This window comes from Apium graveolens, chromosome 8, assembly GCF_009905375.1.
Source record: "Apium graveolens cultivar Ventura chromosome 8, ASM990537v1, whole genome shotgun sequence".
In the NCBI taxonomy this organism is placed as follows: Eukaryota; Viridiplantae; Streptophyta; class Magnoliopsida; order Apiales; family Apiaceae; genus Apium; species Apium graveolens.
In genome coordinates, this window is record NC_133654.1 from 172,540,554 (window position 1) to 172,553,856 (window position 13,303).

Below are 13,303 nucleotides of genomic sequence, written 5' to 3' on the forward strand. Positions count from 1 at the left end.
TATAACTTGCGAACGCGTATACTTGCATGAATTTTAGCGCGTGTTTAGCGACTAACAAGTTTTTGGCACCCCTGCCGGGGACACGGTGTTAACTTTTAGTTTATGTGTTTGTCATCAGTGATCGTTAAAGTTCATTGACTCGGATACTGTTACTTACTTACTCTTTTCCTTATCATGTTTTAAGTACTCTAGCGAGCGTGTATGCATACGCGTTTGCGGGCTCATAAGAAAACTCTGCATCAAGCCGAAGAAGAAGTTGTAGTGATTCGAAGGGAAGTTTTTGAGGATGAAGAGAAAGTAGAAGAAGAAGAGAAAATTGAGGAACCATCTTTAGTAGTGATGGGAGATCAATCAAAAAATCATAAGGCTCTGATGGACTATTCTCAGCCTAAGATCAATGATATTCAGTCGAGCATCATCAGACCAGCCATCTCGGCTAACACTTTTGAGATCAAGTCGAGCACGATTCAGATGATACAAAACTCAGTTCAGTTTGGGGGTTCTCCTACAGAAGACCCCAACATGCACATCAGGGATTTCATCGAAATCTGTGACACTTTCAAGTTCAATGGGGTGACTGAAGTCGCTATCAAGCTGCGACTCTTCCCATTCTCTCTGAGGGATAAAGCAAAGTGTTGGTTATATTCTCTACCACCAGGGTCTATCACCAAATGGGAGGATCTAGCGCAAAAGTTTCTTACTAAATTATTTCCTATGGCGAAGACTGCTGCAATCAGGAATGCTCTTACTCAGTTTGCTCAGCAAACTGGAGAATCTCCGTGTGAGGCTTGGGATCGATCTAAGGAGATGCTAAGGAAGTTCCCACATCATGGCATGCCTAATTAGATGATTATAAATAGTTTCTATAATGGTTTAGGCGCTCAGTCTAGACCTATACTCGATGCAGCATCTGAGGGAGCCTTATGGGCCAAAAGCTATAATGAAGCTTATGAGTTGATTGAGCTAATGTCAGCTAATGAATACTAGAATCCTATGCAAAGAATGTTGCAAGGCAAGGTCGCAGGAATTCTAGAAGTGGATACAACTACTGTTATAGCTGCTCAACTTCAATCTTTGACGATGAAAGTGGACTCTTTGGCGAATTATGGAGTTAATCAAATCACTGGTGTTTGTGAGCTTTGTGCGGGGGCACATGAAACTGAGCAATATTTTATTTCTAGAGAATCAGCTCAATTTGTGAGTAACTTTCAGAGATCACAGCAACAAGCTCTAGCCACTTATCATCCAAATAACCGCAATCATCCTAACTTCAGCTGGAGTAACAATCAAAATGCGGTGCAACAATCTTATCAGTCATACATAGCAAAACAGTATGACCCTCCTGGTTTTCAACAACCGCAATATGCCCCTAGGCAACAACTTCAACTTCAGCAGTTACTGCAAGCTAATGAAAATCTGAATGAAAGGAGTTGAGGCTCATGTGCAAGAGCCAAGCTGTGTCTATCAAGACCTTGGAGAATCAGATTGGGCAAATTACTAATACATTACTGAATCATCAACTTGGCATGCTCCAGAGCGATACCGAAGTGCCAGGCAAGAAAGAAGCTAAGGAGCATGTTAAGGCAATTACATTGAGGTCTGGTAAGGTTGCAAATCATGAAAAAGCTAAGACTCCAGAATCTGAAGTTGAGGCTGAAGAAGAAGAAGTGCAGAAGGAAGCAGAAGTGGAACCAAGAAAGACTATTGTTGAGCATACTCCTCCTGAGGGTAATACATGGGAGAAACAGATCTATCATCCACCTCCTTTTCCTAAGAAGCTGCAGAAAAAAAAAGCTGGATAAGCAGTTTGAGAAGTTTCTGGAGGTGTTCAAGAAACTTCACATCAATATACCTTTCGCTAAAGCTCTTGAACAAATGCCTAGTTAGGCGAAGTTCATGAATAGTATTCTCTCTAGGAAGGTGAAGCTTGATGACTTAGAGACCGTTTCTCTCATAGAGGAATGCAGTGCTGTGTTGCAACAGAAGTTGCCTCCGAAGCTTAAAGATCTTGGAAGCTTCACTATTCCTTGTACAATTGGAAAGGTGTCATTTGACAAGTGTCTATGTGACTTGGGAACTAGCATTAATCTGATGCCCTTGTCAATCTTCAAGAAGTTGAACTTGCCTAATCCAAAGCCTACTTATATGACTTTGTAGTTGTCCGACCGTTCTATTACATATCCACGTGGTATTGTGGAGGATGTCTTGGTCAAGGTGGATCATCTTACCTGCTGATTTTGTAGTTCTTAATTTCGAGGAGGATAAGAAGATTCCCATAATCTTGGGAAGACCTTTCTTGGCTACTGGCCAGACGTTGATAGATGTGCAGAAAGGTGAGTTCACCATGCGAATGATGGATCAGGATGTAACTTTTAATGTGTTCAATTCCATGAAGTTCCCTACGAAAAATGAGGAGTGCTTAAAAGTGGAGTTGGTTGATTATGTGGTTACTTCAGAACTTGATCAATTGCTAAGGTCTGATGCCTTAGAGAAGGCCTTATTGAGGAATTCTGATAGTGAAGATGATGAAGGGGATGAGCAGTAGCAATTTATGAATGCTTCTCCCTGAAAGAGGAAGATTGATATGCCTTTTGAATCTCTAGGAATGGAGGAGTTGAATAAAGCTCCTAAGCGCCTCAAGCCATCTATTGAGGAAGCTCCTACTCTCAAGCTTAAGCCTTTACCTGAACATTTGAGGTATGCGTTTTTAGGTGATGCATCTACTTTGCCTGTTATTATTGCATCTAACCTTTCAGGTAGCGACGAGGAGAAGCTTTTGAGAATTCTTAGAGAATTCAAATCGGCAATTGGTTGGACTATAGCATATATCAAGGGAATTAGCCCTTCATATTGTATACATAAAATTCTGCTAGAGGAATGTAGCAAGCCTACTGTTGAGCAACAAAGAAGGTTAAACCCTATCATGAAGGAAGTTGTGAAGAAAATCCTTAAGTGGCTGGATGCAGGGATCATCTATCCCATTTCTGACAGTTCTTGGGTGAGTCCGATTGAGTGTGTACCAAAGAAGGGAGGTATCACAGTCGTTGCTAATGAGAATAAAGAGCTCATTCCTACTCGAACAGTGGAGAGTTTACATGGATTACAAGAAGGTGAACAAGGCCACAAGAAAAGATCACTTCCATCTGTCGTTTACTGATCAGATGCTAGACAGATTTGCTGGGCATGAGTACTACTATCTTCTGGATGGTTATTCTGGCTATAATCAAATTTGCATTGCTCCAGAAGATCATGAGAAGACTACTTTCACTTGTCCATATGGTACTTTCGCCTTTCACAGGGATTCTTTTGGGTTATGTGGAGCACCGGCCATATTTCAGAGATGCATGATGGATATCTGCTCTGATATGATTGGTCAAAATGTGGAGGTGTTCATGGACGATTTCTCTATGTTTGGTGATTCATTCAATGAGTGCTTGCAGAATCTAGGTGACATTCTCAAGAGGTGTGTTGAGACAAATTTGGTTCTCAATTGGGAAAAATGTCATTTTATGGTGCGACAGGGCATTATTTTTGGGCACAAGGACTCTAGCAAGGGTCTTGAGGTGGAAAAAGCCAAAGTGGGGGTCATCGAGAATCTTCCTCCACCAATTTTTGTTAAGGGAGTTCGCAATTTTCTTGGTCATGCGGGCTTCTACAGGCGGTTCATCAAGAACTTCTCAAAAATTTCTAAACCTTTGTGCAATCTTCTAGAGAAAGATGTCCCGTTTAAGTTTGATGACGAGTGCGTGGCTGCTTTTGAGTTCTTAAATAAGAGTTTAATCACGGCACCTGTCATAACTGCACCCGACTGGAGTGAACCGTTTGAGATGATGTGCGATGCAAGTGACTATGCAGTTGGAGCAGTTCTTGGGCAGAGAAAGAACAACATATTTCATGTGGTTTACTATGCTAGTAAGACCCTAAATGGTACTCAACTGAATTATACTACTACGGAGAAAGAACTTTTGGCTATTGTCTATGGTTTTGAGAAATTTCGATCTTATCTTCTTGGGACGAAGGTGATAGTTTTCACTGATCACACTGCAATTCGATATCTCGTCTCGAAGAAGGACTCGAAGCCTAGATTGATTCGATGGGTTCTTTTGCTTCAAGAATTTGAGTTAGAAATCAAGGACAGAAAATGGACTGAAAATCAAGTCACTGATCATCTCTCGCGTTTAGAGGATCCAATTGCTACTTCACAAGATAAGTCATTAATTAATAAGTCTTTTCCCGATGAGCAGCTATTTGGAGTGCAAGAGGAAGAACCATGGTTTGCAGACATTGTGAACTACCTTGTGAGTAATATCATGCCTCCCGACGTGACATATGCTCAAAGGAAGAAGTTTCTGCATGAAGTGAAGTGGTATATGTGGGATGAGCCGTTTCATTTTCGACAAGGAGCTGACCAAATCATCAGGAGATGTATTCCTTACAGAGAAACAGGGGGATCTTGTGAGATTGCCACTTAACGGCTTATGGAGGACACTCTGGTGGAGAAAAGACAACAGCTCGTATTCTTCAAGAAGGTTTCTTTTGGCCAACTTTGTTTAAAGATGCTCATCAGTTCATTTTGAAATGTGATCGATGTCAACGTGTGGGTAATATGTCCAAGAGGGATGAGATGCCTCTTAATCTGCTTTTCGAGGTTGAAGTCTTCGATGTTTGGGGAATTGACTTCATAGGGCCATTTGTCTCATCTTGTAACAATCAGTATATCTTGTTGGCGGTTGATTATGTGTCGAAATGGGTTAAAGTTAAGGCATTTCCAACGAACGATGCGAAAGTAGTGTTTAATTTTCTTCACAAGCAGATATTCACAAGATTTGGAACACCAAGAGTCATAATCAGCGATGAGGGGTCGCATTTTTGCAATCGCAAGTTCACTGCTATGATGCAAAATATAATATGAATTATCGCATTGCTACGGCTTATCATCCTCAGACGAATGGTCAAGCCGACGTATCTAGCATTGAGATCAGGTGCATTTTAGAGAAGGTTGCATGTCTATCGAGAAAAGATTGGTCTTTGAAGCTTGACGAAGCTGTTTGGATGTATAGAACAGCATACAAGACTCTATTGGGAATGTCACCGTTTCAGTTGGTTTATAGTAAGGTGTGTCATTTGCCGGTGAAACTAGAGCATAAAGCGTATTGGGCTCTGAATAAGTTGAATTTTGATTTGGATGCAACTGGAAAGAAAAGGATGCTTCAATTAAATGAACTCGACGAATTTCGACTTCAAGCACATGAAAACAACAAAATGTATAAGGAGAAAGTCAAGAGGTGGCACGATAGGGGTCTAGTGCTCAAATCATTTGTGCCGGGGCAACAAGTTCTTTTGTTTAACTCTCGTCTCCGTCTTTTTCCTGGAAAGTTGAAGTCAAAATGGTCAGGGCAGGTTGTTGTCAAAACTTTGTTTTCACATGGAGCGATGGAGATTTTTTAGAATGATTCGGGCCAAGCATTCAAGGTAAATGGTTAGAGGTTGAAGCATTACTATGGTAACACGGAAAACCGCGAGGTGGTTAGTGCCGTTTTATTATCCGTTTGAGCTCACATTTGTGACGGCCTCAACCCCGGGGTCAGGAGTTGACGTCACTAACAACAATAATAACAAAAATATTATAATCCAAATTATGTATAATACATAACTACGACCCCTTTACCAAGACCTTTTCCAGGTTTAAGTATGATTTAGGTTACAACTATTAAAAACCGGCTTAAAACAAACCATCCTAACGCAACTAACTTAATACAGCAACTCAATAGACCATCTTCGGTCCAACACAACTACCTCAGAGGAGCCTGGCACAGATGGAACTGGAACTCTGCCCTGACTACCATAAAAGAATCTCCTAGGAATCTGTAATACATATATAAAATATTATGCAAGGGTGAACAATCAATTGCTCAGCAGTACCACTATATGAATAACAAGAAAAGCAATTTATGATAAAACAGTGATAGGAACAGAGATTATAGCTCATTTTCAAAACATGTAAAACATTCATAAACTGGATATTCAAAACTAGCATGCTCTGAAAAACAACAATATCAGTCGTGTGCTGTGTATAAATACCAGAGTTAAATCTTGGCATGCTATTTCATTTTCAAATCATCTGTCTCAAACAAGTTGATTTTTTAAACAATTTCAAAACTAAATCAATCAAATCTATTGGACGTTCAACGGGTGAAGATATCTGATCAGTCTGTCCTCACCGGATAGCGACTACGGCCATCCAGAATAAAGAATATATTCCGGAACTTGGGAAAAGACTAATTAGGTATTTCCCCATGTTGGACTAATCGGTTAAACAGAGCGCCCAACCGAATTAGCCACTTACGCCTACTCAATTCCAATAGATCAACTGAATTCCCTTTTTACCTCTTTCCAAAATTCCACGACATAGGTGGGTCAAAACATTCCATGACATAGGTGGATCATAACATTTTCTTTATCCAGTTTTCCAAAATCACTGTCACCTATCTCTTTTTAAAACCATTCTGTCACAGCACACTATTCAAAACTTCTTTTCATTTTAATCACGTTTAGAGATAGGTGCTTTCAGAAGTTACTTTTCCCCAAAACATATTTTTAATCAACATTTCCAAATACAGGGGATACGTAACTTAAAACATTTATGTTCCATTGGAGGAATAAAACAACAGCTATTCATATATACTGAACCATAAGAGTATGGTCAGGGGTACTTGCCTTGCAGAGCTTTACAACTGATTTCGTTTGACCTTGGACCGACTCGAACGCTTGAATTATCGCCTTACTATTAGACTATCCTGGATCCGACCTCGACACTCAGGCCCTTCGCTTAGAACCTTGCTGCGCTTGTCGACTGATCGATAGATTATTTTTAGTCCAACTTCAATTCTTGAATCCTTCGACTAGCACCTACATAGTCGAACTACTCTATGTTAGACAACCAGTTATGCTTGACATATCCTCTCTAACAAATCTACCCATTCGATATCAAATCCCGACTCGTACTTATACATATTGTATAACACACGCAACAACTAGGGTTGTCAGATATATTACAAAACATTTATCACGATAGGTGAGTAGGTTTCGCACAGTACTCATTTATAATATACAAGTATATACGTTCGACTGATATCTCTGACAATTACAAGATACGTTCCCATATTTTTGAATTTAATTTTCCGAAAATCGGGCAGCTTCTCTTCTATTTATCGGTCTACCCGTCGAAACATAAATCGACGTCTCAATTCCCAACAACAATGCAACAATCACAAATTTAATTGATTACACAACAATCCCAATCAGCTCAAATTCATAACCCAATCATAAATAAGTACGCAATCCAAATCTCAATACAATCTTTAAATACCGGATCAATATTTCTCGTTTTGATAATTATTTTATGAACTAAATTAATATTTTAAAATATTAGGACTCAGAACAAATCATCAAAGTCCACCGTCGGCTCGCCGAAGCTCATCGCCGACGGCGGTAAAACTCGTGGGTACCCGAGAAATTCGGGTGTCCGACACGAAATTCATCGATTAAATAATTTTTCCCGCTCGCAATTATCTTATTTATATCACGAACTTTCTCAAATAAAATTTCTGTAGGAAATAAATAAATAAAATAAAAAAATAAATGATTAATAATCGCGTAACCGAAAATAACACCACATAAATTCAGGTGGCCGGAAAGAATAGGTCGAGACTATCAATAAAAGAAAGGCAGCAGTAACATCACTAACACTCACACACAGGATTACACACCTAACTCACACACAGATGCGCGTACATGGCGGGGGGAAAAGAAAAACCAAAGCAACAGACAGGGGGGTAATTACCGGGGGGAAAACACGGGCGGCGACTAGGCTGCTAGAAGAAAAAACGAGGGCAAAAAGGAGATGGGGAGCAAGAGAGAAATTGTGAAAGAGATGAATCGGGGATGTGCTTCTGTTTTTTTATTTAGTTATTCCTCAGCAATCAGCAAATGACACGAGGCAGTATGTATTCTGAAAATCCAACACGTGTCCTTCTATTGCTTATAGGCCCAATTTTTAATCCTAAATTCGATTTTAGAGAATCGAGTCATACTTAAAACAGATTCAGAAAACCACAGAAATAGTCTTAAAATTTTCTAAAAACCCCAAAACTTATAAAATAAAATTTTCATAATTTTTAAAGCATTTTTAAAATGCAACTCGTACCCGCAATTCACATTGAACGAACCGAGTTGTATTTAAAACAAATTCAGAAAATCATAAAAATAGTCTTAAAATGTTAGAAATATCCCGAAGTAAATAAAAATGTAACTTTCAAAATTTAAAAAAAAAATCTAAAACGCACTTTATACCCGCTTTTATCAATTAAACGAATCAACGTGCAGGTGAAATTAATCCCTAAAATTCCCAAATTAATTTTAAAATTCTCGAAATATCCCAAAATTAAATAAATATGAGTTTCATAATTTTTAAAGAATTCTGGAATTAAATACAGATTTTACGAATAAATGCAATCAGAAAATCATACAGGTCTAAATAATTGATGAAATATTGATTTCTAAATTTTATAAAATCCCAAAAATAATTATTGTAATTATAAAATAATAAAAATAATTTTAGAGACATTCCAAATATTTATGCAAATAAATTTGCATTAAATTCACTTTTAAAAGTAAAAACAATTCAGTACAACTCAATAATTAATTATGCGAGCAACCTGGTACACCATAAATCGCACATATTTTATTTAATTAATTATTTAATAATTACACTTTTAAATAATATAAAAGTATACGAGTCATTACATCCTTTCCCCTTAAATAGATTATGTCCTCAGAATCTGATCTAACTAAACAAGTGAGGATATATGTTAAGCATATCTGACTCTAACTCCCGAGTAGACTATTCTACTCGAGGATTTATTTAAAGCTAACTTACTATAGATATAAACTCATTCCTGAGGTTTTGATCTAGGTTCTAGATTAGTTCATACACAATATTTTGATTCAAATCGAAGATATACTCATTCGACACAAAGTCGCAAAACACACTAGGAGTATGCTGTAGCTATGGCAACAACGCTAGCGCATAGACGACTTTACCTGATTTCCTCAGTATCTTAAACGGTCCACTATATCTAGGACTCAGCTGCCCTTTGGTTCGAACCTAATCAATCCTTTTCAAGGTAGCACCTTTAATAATACCATCAATCCTATTTCTATCCTTCAGAATCTTTCGATACAAGTCCGCGTTCTTTGTCTGAATCAACACCACTGTGTCTTCAGTTTGCGGCACTAACTTAAGACTCAACAACTTCTTTTCTTATACCTTATTTCAGTAAAGTGGGGTTCTATGCTTATGTCCAAACAAAGCTTCATAGGGTGTCATTCCCACACTAGCATAATAACTTCCCTTACCTGAATCGTCCTCTCACCTTTACCATTTGTCTAGGGATGGTAAGTGGTACTCATATTTCACTCAATCCCCAAGCATTCCTGGAACTTCGTCCAAAACCTCAAGTTAAACCTCAGGTCTCAATCAATCATAATTAGAACAGGGGCTCCATTATTGTCACAATTTCATTCAGATACAACTTCGCTAGCTTATCCAAGGGTACCTTTCATTAATTGGAAGGAAACATGCAGACTTCGTCAACTTATCAATAATTACCCAAAAGTTCTCTGTCATGTCTTGATACGCCCGAGTGCTTCCAGGTGAATAGAACCCTAGAATTCATACTTTGAAACTTAGCATACCATTGCTGCTTTTCTAACCTTTTTGTAGGGAAATTTTCAGGTGTTCCGTTTGATCTTCCCTAGTCCTGAAGGGACGAGGATGTTATCAATAAATACAATTACAAATTATCTGAGCACTCCTTATACACTACATCCACTTAATCCTATAGACGACTGATGCATTTGTCAATCCAACTAACATCACCAAAAACTCGTAATGTCTATATCTTGTTCTAAACAAGGTCTTTAGTATGACCTCAGGCTTAACCCTTAACTGACGATAACCTGCTCTGGATCAACCTTCAAGAACCAACACGTTCCTTTAATTGAATTATATAGATAATCAATTCTATGCAGGGGTTACTTATTCCTATTCATCAACTTTTCCATCGTTTGATAATCAGCACATAACTTCATACATCTATTCTTCTTTTCTATAAACCACATTATTGCACAACACGGAATACACCTTATCTCGTTATTCTTTCATCCCACAATCCTGAAGTCTCCTTAACTGATTACTTGATTCTTACTGGCCATATGATACGGGGCTTTTGACGCCAGCCCGACTCTCTACAGTAACCAATAAGAGATTATGTCTTATGCTTCGACGTAATTCTTGGTAAGTCATCTGGTAAAACCTTTGGGACTTCACTTACTATCTGGATTTCTTCCAACTTAGGTGCTTCCTTTTTAATATCCCTTACATGTGCTAGTTACGCCTTATATTCTTGCTTATGCTCTTGGATACTTATCCTAATATTAGCTTCTGTAGATATTACTATTTGCTTCTCCTGGAAATCAATCATTGCCTTGATTCCTTATCAGGGTCTTGAGTAGTTGACCTTTTTCTCATCTTATAAGTCTCAGCCTTAGGTGTACTGGATGCCAAACCTTTTGATGCACTACCTCCCATGCTATCTCGGGAAGCACTTCTACAGTTCTTGGCCACATGCCCCACCTTACCACAGTTGTAACAGGTCACTCTCGGATTTTCCACCTTACACTTTGACGCATAATGTCCTTTCTGTCCACACCTGAAACATTCAGTATTTGCTTTACACATTCCACCGTGCCTTTTAGCACATTGTTTACACTCCAATATAGACGACTTGACCGATTTGACTTGGCTAGAGCTGATTGAGGTGCTATTAGGCTTGTTTAAAGAAATGCTTTATCCTCTGAATTCTTTATTCTTGTCCCTTCTAACCTTTTCCTGAGACTTCTGACTAAATCATTCTTAACCTGATGCTCCTCCCACATCATCTATCTTTCGCTTCCTATCTTCGTTTTCTCTGGCGGCTAACTTCTGATCAAATTCAATTACCAAGGTGGCCTGAACTACGGAAGGATATGTCTTGAGTTGTAATGCCACAACTCCACTACGAATCTCAGGCTTCAACCCTTGTTGAAACCTTCTTGCCTTCTGGGCTTCAGAGTGTACAGAGTCTGGTACAAATCTAGCCAATTCTGTAAACTTAGCCTCATACTCAGCTACACTTCCGTCTCCTTGCTTCAATTCTAGAAACTCAATTTCCATTTGATTCCGTACACAGTCAGGAAAATACTTTTCCAAAAACAATTCGGTAAACCTAGCCCATGGAACAGGGCCTTTGTAACATCCGGGATATCGCGTGTAATTATTTTTATTACTAAATAATTTTTTATGATTATTATGTGATTTTTGGTGAATTATCAGATGATTGGTGTATATATGTGAATGCTTATATGTGATACAGTATAAGTTTGCTAATTTTATTATGACCAGAATAAAATATAAATAATTACGGTATTTTTCTGGTAATTTTTGGGCTGTTAAAAATTTTATATTGACTTATGAATTTATTACAAAATTATTTTATAAGGCCGGGAATCATCCGACTTCAACCATTTTTACGTTTTTAGAACCCGAAACTCTTCCGAAAACTCCTTCCTAACCTAATCTGGTAAATCCGGACATTTTCCGTGTTTTAACTTTTTCGATCTGGATTACGGTTTGACCCGTGCGCGGCCCGGCGCAAGATTTTCGATATAATAATCATTTCGGTGAATCAACAAAACCCGTATTCTCGAAAGACGAGATATTATTACGTTATTTTTATATATAGTATTTTATAAAAAGCCCGGTTTGAATAATGATCCAATACAGGTACCAAATCTTATCATTTTTGCAGTCACTTAGCGGCTAAGCAACTAATTTAACGATCCAAAATGAACCAATATTCCAAAAATATATATAGCCTATTTATTATTTCATTTTATTCGTTTATTCATTTGCAACCAGTACGAATACAGTAAATACAGAGAAATGTCGAATTAATATCACGTTCTTGAGAATCAAACATACGAACGAGGGCGTTATTGAACTCCGATTCGGGCGTGCAACATATCAAAACGAAGCTCTCGAAAAGTACTTTCATAATCAATCATTTGTTTTTATGCAGAAATCAAGGTATTTTTCTGATTTAATTATTTTATTTCGAATTATTTATGAATTAAAATAAGAATTTTTGATCTTGATGTTGTTTGTGTGATTTGATGACTCTATCATGTAGATAATAATTTTCTGGTCAATTTGGTATATTATATGTCAAAAACCGAGTTCAATAACATGTAGAAAATTTAGTTTGATTCTCGGTTTAATGAAATTAGGGTTTAAATTGTTTGAATGTTCTTAATCGAATTTGGGGTTTTCATTTTGGTTGATTCTGGGTAAAATCAGAGTATAGGATTAAGTTCTAAATCATCTGGGCTTCATTTTCTTGGTTAAAATGTATTGTTTGGTTTCATTTTGCATAAGATCGAGTTGGGTCGGTGGTTCGCCGGAGTTAGAGTCGAGGATGGCCGGGAATCGATTTCCCCAGGTTGAACGGTGATACTGTGAGGCTAGTAGTAATTCTGGAGTTGTCAGGAAGATATTGGAAGCAAAAGGGGATCAAATCAACCCTGTTTTGGCTTTCTACGGGGCACCGGAAGTTCGCCGGCCGTCGGCCGGATTCTGGAAAATCCAGAACTCCGGCGACGAGTTCTTTTGATTCCGGCCACCTTCTTGGAGTGCTGCCGTTTAATCCTCCTAGAGCTGAGATGAATTCTGAAAATCTGTTATTAGATTTTCTTTTTCTAAAATTATTTAAAATTCATTTTTAAAATTAAAAAAAAAATCATTATTTATTTTCTGAAAATTATTTTTTGATTTAAAATAAATCTTAATTATTTACTTAATTAACTTTAGTTGATAATTAATTATATAATTAGTCAATTAATTTAAATATTAATTAATTTAATTAGTTATTAATTAATTTTAATTGATTGTTTAATTAGATTTAATTATTTATTTGAATTTAAAATTTCCAAAAATAGTTCCGAGCTTTGAAATATTATTTAAAATTATTATCAAGGCTCGATAATTATTATAAAATTATTTTAAAGTCAGATTCGGGTGTTCGAACCCTATTATTTAATTATAAAATGATTCGGAGGTCCATTTTAATTCCGAAAAATGTTCAAAAATTCGTAATAAATACCTGGAAAATCTTTTTGACCCCGAATCTTCTGTGAAAAATTATTT

The 13,303-nt window shown here is 37.4% G+C and overlaps 1 non-coding gene across 1 annotated transcript; it reads right to left on the reverse strand.

Annotated features, from left to right (window-relative positions):
• Positions 1–729: 729 nt before the first annotated feature.
• LOC141682278 (small nucleolar RNA R71) lies at positions 730–836 on the reverse strand. Its single transcript, XR_012559680.1, has one exon. It is a non-coding gene; the product is annotated as a small nucleolar RNA R71 (small nucleolar RNA).
• Positions 837–13,303: the final 12,467 nt, after the last annotated feature.